Raw genomic sequence first — 7,872 nt, forward strand, 5'->3', positions numbered from 1 at the left:
TTTTATAACTCCACATCAGCCTACAATATTGGATACGACAACACCGACTTGTAATTAGACATAGACTTAAGCAAGAATTGATATCAATTCTACGGTATTTTTGTAATAAATATTTTATTTACTTTTTAATGTTTTTTTATTTTATATATTTTATTTAGTTAATATTTCCTATCTGGTAACATGTTTGAAGCTAATTCAATACTTTGTCTCATCAAAGAAGCTGGAAGATGAATATGGTATGGATAATGTTGCAGTTGTGAACGGTAGAGGGAAAATTACAAGATTATGTGATGACAATATGGGACTAGATCTTCAGTTTATCCATAATAATATTGCACATGTGTTACACGACATTTTGAACAACTGCTATGGGCTCGAAATGAATCAAACTAATGATTTCAAATTGCTTATTGATGTTTTAAGGGATCCACGAGCATTTCATGAGTAAGATTAGTCATATGTTAATTTTTATTTATTGTTTCAGTTGATATTAATTATTAATTTTTGGTTTTATTTGTTGTAAAATGAAGTTTTCACGACCATACATAAGCATTCCTTATTTATGACCCCTTGTTGTCGTAATACTTTTCGTTTGCTCACTCACGTATCTCTGCTTCAATATTGCAGATTATCAAATGTGTTAGCCTTTAGGAGGACTTTGGCACATATTTCTACAAGATATCCATGTATTATCTCTTCATGGACCCAATGGGTTAAAAATAATAATGGACAAAATTATAACCAAAAATTGAAAAGGGTTTTAGCATGGCCAAGTTCTCGTTATTCAAATTGTTGTTTGTCATTTTTTGTTTTCATGGGAAATCTTGTAGCTCATGATGCTGTGGCAAGTTTAATTTATTTCTGTTTTATTAATACATTTTTTTTTATAAATCTAAAAGATATATCTATTTATGTAATGTAGGGAAATGCTCAAGTTTTAAACAAAGGGTTAAACCTTCTTTTGCTTGGTTTTTTTGGGATGGTATTCCATATGGTACTATCATATCACATAAATTTTATTAATATAAAGTGTTGCATTCAACATACTTATGCCATGTTATTTTATTAACTTTTCTAACACGTTGAGAGTCTCAATGTGTAGTGGATAGATTGTGAAAAAACTTACTATATATTTTTTTACGAATTATTGATATTAGTGATAAGTTTAAGGTTTGTAGCACTGTCAACTACTATAATGTCAAACATATTAAAGACAATATATATGAAGGAGACGCAAAAGAAAACAATTTTAGGTTGGTGACATTGAAAATAGTGCATCCAAAGTATAGAGAATTTCGTTCCCATGATACTGCGGAAACTTTGGATAATCGGTATGTGTTAGCTACCTATCATAGTTTTGTAAAATCTGGACAATGTATAATTGTTTTTTAACTCCACATCAGCCTACAAGATTGGATACGACAACACAAACTTATAATCGAACATAGACTTAAGCTAGAATTGATATCAATTCTACGGTGTTTTTGTAATAAATATTTTATTTACTTCTCAATGTTTTTTTAATTTATATATTTTTATTTAGTTAATATTTCCTATCCAATGACATGTTTGAAGCTATTCAATACTTGGTGTCATCAAAGATGCTGGAAGATGGATTTGGTATGGATAATGTAGCAGTGGTGAACGGTAGAGGGAAAATCACAAGGTCAAGTAATGACAATATGGGACTAGATCTTTAGTTTATCCATAATAATATTGCACATGTCTTGCATAACTTTTTGAACGATGGCTATGGGCTCGAAATGAATCAAACTAATGATTTTAGATTACTTATTGATGTTTTAAGGGATCCACGAGCATTTTATGAGTAAGATTAATCATATATTAAATTTTTTTATTGTTTTAATTTAAATTATTTATTAATTGTTGATTTTATTTGTTGTACATTGATGTTTCCACGACCATACATAAGCATCCCTTATTTTTGACCCCTTCTTGTTGTACTACTTTTTGTTTGCTCGCCCACGTATCTCTGCTTCAATAAAGCAGATCATCAAACGTGTGGGCCTTTTGGAGGACTTTGACACATATTTCCGCGGGATATCCATGTATTAGCTCTTCATGGACCCAATGGACGAAAAATAATAATAGACCAAATTATAGCCAAGAATTGAAAAGGGTTTTGGCTTAGCCAAGTTCCCATTATTCAAATTACCCTTGGTCAATTTTTTTTTCATGGAGAATCTTGTTGCTCATGATGTCGTGGCAAGTTTAATTTATTTTCATTTTATTTATGCATTATTTTTTTATATAAATCTAAAATATGTATGTGTTAATGTAGTGTAGGGAAATGCTCAAGTTTTAGATGAAGAGTTTAACCTTCTTTGGCTAGGTTTCCTTGGGATGGTATTTGATATGCTACTAGAATTTCACATAAATTTGATTAAGACTAAGTGTTACATACAATATACTTATGCCATTTTTTATTTTTTTATTAACTTTCTAACACATTGAGAGACTCAATGTGCAGTGGATAGATTGTGAAAAAAATTACTAGATATTTTTTTACGAATTATTGATATTAATGACAGGTTTAACGTCTGTAGCACTATCAGCTACTATATTGTCAAACTTATTAAAGACAATATATATGAAGCAGAAGCAAAAGTAAAACTATTTTAGGTTGGTGACTTTGGAAACAGTGCATCCAAATAACAGAGAATTTCGTTCCCATGATATCGCGGGAACTTTGGATAAGCAGTATGTGTTAGCTGGCAATCATAGTTTTGTAAAATCTGGACAACGTGTAATATTTTTTTTAACTCCACATCAGCCTATAGGATTGGATACGACAACACCAACTTGTAATCAGACATAGACTTAATTAAGAATTGATATTAATTCTATGGTATTTTTGTAATAAATATTTTATTTACTTTTTAATGTTTTTTTATTTTATGTACTTTTATTTAGTTAATATTTCCTATCTGGTGACATATTTAAAGCTATTCAATACTTGGTATCATCAAAGAAACTAGAAGATGGATTTTGTAAGGATAACGTAGCAGTGGTGAACAGTACAAGGAAAATCTCAAGATCATGTGATGATAATATGGGACTAGATCTTCAGTTTATCCAAAATAATATTGCACGTATGCTACACAACATTTTGAACCACTCCTATAGGCTTGAAATGAATCGAACTAATGATTTCAGATTGCTTATTGATGTTTTAAGGGATCCACGAGCATTTCATGAGTAATATTATTCATATATTAATTTTTTATTTATTGTTTTAATTTATATTAATTATTACTTGTTGGTTTTATTTGTTGTACAATGATGTTTTCACGACCATACATAAGCATCCCTTATTTATGACCCCTTTTTGTCGTACTACTTTTCGTTTGCTCGCCCACATATCTCTACTTCAATATAGCATATCATCAAACGTGTTCGCCTTTAGGAGAACTTTGGCAAATATTTTAGTAGGATATCCATGTATTAGTTTTTCATGGACCCAGTGGGTTAAAAATAATAATATACCATATTAGAGCCAAGAATTGAAAAGGGTTTTAGCATGGCCAAGTTCTCATTATTCTAATTACCCTTTGTCATTTTTTGTTTTCGTGGGAAATCTTGTAGCTAATGATACCATGACAAGTTTAATTTATTTATGCTTTATTTACAAATTATGTTTTTTTATATATATAAATCTAAAAGATATATGTGTTTAAGTAGTGTAGGGAAATGCTCAAATTTTAGACGAATAGTTAAACCTTCTTTTGCCTGGTTTTTTTGGGATGGTATTCCATATGGAACTATCATTTCACATAAACTTGATTAATAGACAGTGTTGCATTCAACATACTTATGCCATTTGTTATTGACTTTTAAAAGACCATAAGAGTCTCAATGTTCAGTGGATAGATAGTGAAAAAATTTACTATATATTTTTTTCAAATGATTGATATTAATGACAAAGTTTAACGTCTGTAGCACTATCAACTACTATAATGTCAAACATATTAAAGACAATATATATGAAGCAAAAGCAAAAGGAAACTATTTTAGGTTAGTGACTTTGAAAACAGTGCATCTAAACGACAAAGAATTTCGTTCCTATGATATTGTGGGAACTTTAGATAAGCAGTATGTGTTAGCTAGCTATCATAGTTTTGTAAAATCTGGACAACGTATAATTGTTTTTTAACTCCAATCCAGCTTACAAGATTGGATACGACAACACAAACTTGTAATCGGACATGGACTTAACCAATAATTGATATCAATTCTACGGTATTTTTGTAATAAATATTTTATTTACTTTTTAATGTTCTTTTATTTTATATATTTTTACTTAGTTAAAATTTCCTATTCGGTGACATGTTTGAAGCTATTCAATACTTGGTATCATCAAAGAAGCTAGAAGATGGATTTGGTATGGATAATGTAGCAGTGGTAAACAGTAGAGGGAAAATCACAAGTTCATGTGATGACAATATGGGACTAGATCTTCGGTTTACCCATAATAATATTGCACGTGTATTGCACAACTTTTTGAATGACTGCTATGGACTCGAATTGAATCAAACTAATGATTTCAGATTGCTTATTGATGTTTTAAGGGATCCACGAGCATTTCATGAGTAAGATTATTCATATATTAATTTTTATTTATGATTTTAATTTGTATTAATTATTAATTGTTGGTTTTATTTTGTTGTACAGTGATGTTCTCACGACCATACATAAGCATCCCATATTTATCACCCATTTTTGTCGTACTACTTTTTGTTCCCTTGCCCACGTATCTCTTCTTCAATATAGCATATCATCAAACGTCTTGGCCTTTAGAAGGACTTTGGCACATATTTCTGCAAGATATCCATGTATTAGCTCTTCATGGACCCAATGGGTGAAAAATAATAATAGATCAAATTATAGCCAAGAATTAAAAAGGGTTTTGGCATGGCCAAGTTCTCATTATTCAAATTACCATTGGTCATTTTTTTTCTTCATGGGGAATCTTGTAGCTCATGATGTCGTGGCAATTTTAATTTCTTTACGATTTATTTATACATTTTTATTTTTTATAAATCTAAAAGATGTATGTGTTAATGTAGTGTAGGGAAATGCTTAAGTTGTAGACGAAGAGTTAAACCTTCTTTGGCTTGATTTTCTTAGGATGGTATTCGATATGCTACTAGCATTTCACATAAATTTGATTACGAGTAAGTGTTACATACAACATACTTATGACATTTTTTTATCTTTAATTAACTTTTCTAACACATGGCGAGTCTCAATGTGCAGTGGATAGATTGTGAAAAAAATTACTATATATTTTTTTAGGAATTATTGATATTAATGACAAGTTTAACCTCCGTAGCACTATCAACCACTATAATGTCAAACATATTCAAGACAATATATATGAAGCACAAGCAAAAAGAAACTATTTTAGGTTGTTGACTTTGGATAAGTAGTATTTGTTAGCTGGAAATCATAGTTTTGTAAAATATGGACAACATATAATATTTTTTTAGCTACACATCAGCTTACACGATTGGATATGACAACACCAACTTGTAATTGGACATAGACTTAACCAAGAATTGATATCAATTCTACCGTATTTTTGTAATACATATTTTATTAACTCTTTAACTTTTTTCATTTTTTGTATTTTTATTTAGTTAATATTTCCTATCTAGTGACATGTTTGAAGCTATTCAATACTTGGTATCATCAAAGAAATTGGAAGATGGATTTGGTATGGCTAATGTAGCAGTAGTGAACGCTAGAGGGAAATTACAAGATTATGTGATGACAATATGAGACTAGATCTTAAGTTTATCCATAATAATATTGCACGTTTGTCACACGATATTTTGAACAACTGCTATGGGCTCGAAATGAATCAAACTAATGATTTCAGATTGCTTATTGATGTTTTGAGGGATCCACGAGCATTTCATGAGTAAGATTACTCATATATTATTTTTTATGAATTGTTTTAATTTATATTAATTATTAATTATGGGTTTTATTTGTTGTACAATGATGTTTTCACGACCATACATAAGCATCCCTTATTTATGACCCCTTCTTGTCGTACTACTTTTCGTTTACTCGCCCACGTATCTCTACTTCAATGTAGCAGATCATCAAACGTGTTGGCCTTTAGGAATTAGTATATACTTTTTTACGAATGATTGATATTAATGACAGGTTTAACGTCTGTAGCACTATTAGCTACTATAATGTCAGACTTACTAAAAACAATATATATGAAGCAAAAGCAAAAGAAAACTATAATGTCTGTAGCACTATTTTAATTGTTGGTTTATTTGTTGTACTGTGATGTTTTCACGACCATACATAAGCATTCCTTATTTATGACGCCTTCTTGTCGTACTACTTTTTGTTTGCTTGCCCAAGTATCTCTGCTTCGATATAGCATATAATCAAACGTGTTGGCCTTTAGGAGGACTTTGGCACATATTTCTACAGGATATCCATATATTGGCTCTTCGTGGACCCAGTAGGTGAAAAATAATAATATACCAAATTATAGCCAAGAATTAAAAAGGGTTTTGGCATGACCAAGTTCTCATTATTCAAATTACCCTTGGTTATTTTTTTTCTTCATGGGGAATCTTACAACTCATGATGTCGTAGGAAGTTCAATTTATTTCTGTTTTATTTATTCGTTATTATTATTTTTTTTTTGATAAATCTAGAAGATGTATGTGTTAATGTAATGTAGGGAAATGCTCAAGTTTTAGACGAAGAGTTAAACCTTCTTTGGCTTGGTTTTCTTGAGATGGTATTCTATATGCTACTAGCATTTCACATAAATTTGATTAACAGTAAGTGTAATATACTTATGCCAATTTTTTTATTAACTTTTCTAACACATTGAGAGTCTCAATGTGTAGTGGATAGATTGTGAAAAAAAATTAATATAAATATATATTTTTTTTATGAATTATTGATATTAATGATAGGTTTAACGTCCGTAGCATTATCAGCTACTATAATATCAAACATATTAAAGACAATATATATGAAGCAGAAGGAAAAGGAAATTGTTTTAGTCTTGTGACTTTGAAAATAGTGCATCTAAATAACAGAGAATTTACTTCCTATGATATTGCGGGAACTTTGGATAAGCGGGATGTGTTAACTGGTAATCATAGTTTTGTAAAATTTAGACAGTGTATAATTTTTTTTAACTTCACATCAGCCTAGAAGATTGGATACGACAACACCAACTTGTAATTAGACATAGACTTAACCAAGAATTGATATCAATTCTACGGTATTTTTGTAATACATATTTTATTTACTTTTTATTTTTTTTATTTTATACATTTTTATTTGGTTAATATTTCCTATCCGGTGACATGTTTGAGGTAATTCAATACTTGGTATCATCAAAGAAGCTGGAAGATGGATTTGGTATGGATAATGTAGCAGTGGTGAACAGTAGAGGAAAATTACAAGATTATGTGATGTTCATATGGGACTAGATCTTCACTTTATCCATAATAATATTACACGTGTGTTACACGACATTTTGAACAATTGCTATGGGCTCGAAATAAATCAAACTAATGATTTCAGATTGCTTATTGATGTTTTAAGGGATCCACGAGCATTTCATGAGTAAGATTATTCATACATTAATTTTTTATTTATTTTTTTAATTTATATTAATTATTAATTGTTGGTTTTATTTATTGTACAATGATGTCTTCACGACCATACATAAGCATCCCTTATTTATCACCCTTTCTTGTCGTACTACTTTTCGTTTGCTCGCCCACGTATCTTTGCTTTGATATAGCATATAATCAAACGTGTTGGCCTTTAGGAGGACTTTGGCACATATTTCTGCAGGAT

Source organism: Vitis riparia, chromosome 17 (genome assembly GCF_004353265.1).
Source record: "Vitis riparia cultivar Riparia Gloire de Montpellier isolate 1030 chromosome 17, EGFV_Vit.rip_1.0, whole genome shotgun sequence".
In the NCBI taxonomy this organism is placed as follows: domain Eukaryota; kingdom Viridiplantae; phylum Streptophyta; class Magnoliopsida; order Vitales; family Vitaceae; genus Vitis; species Vitis riparia.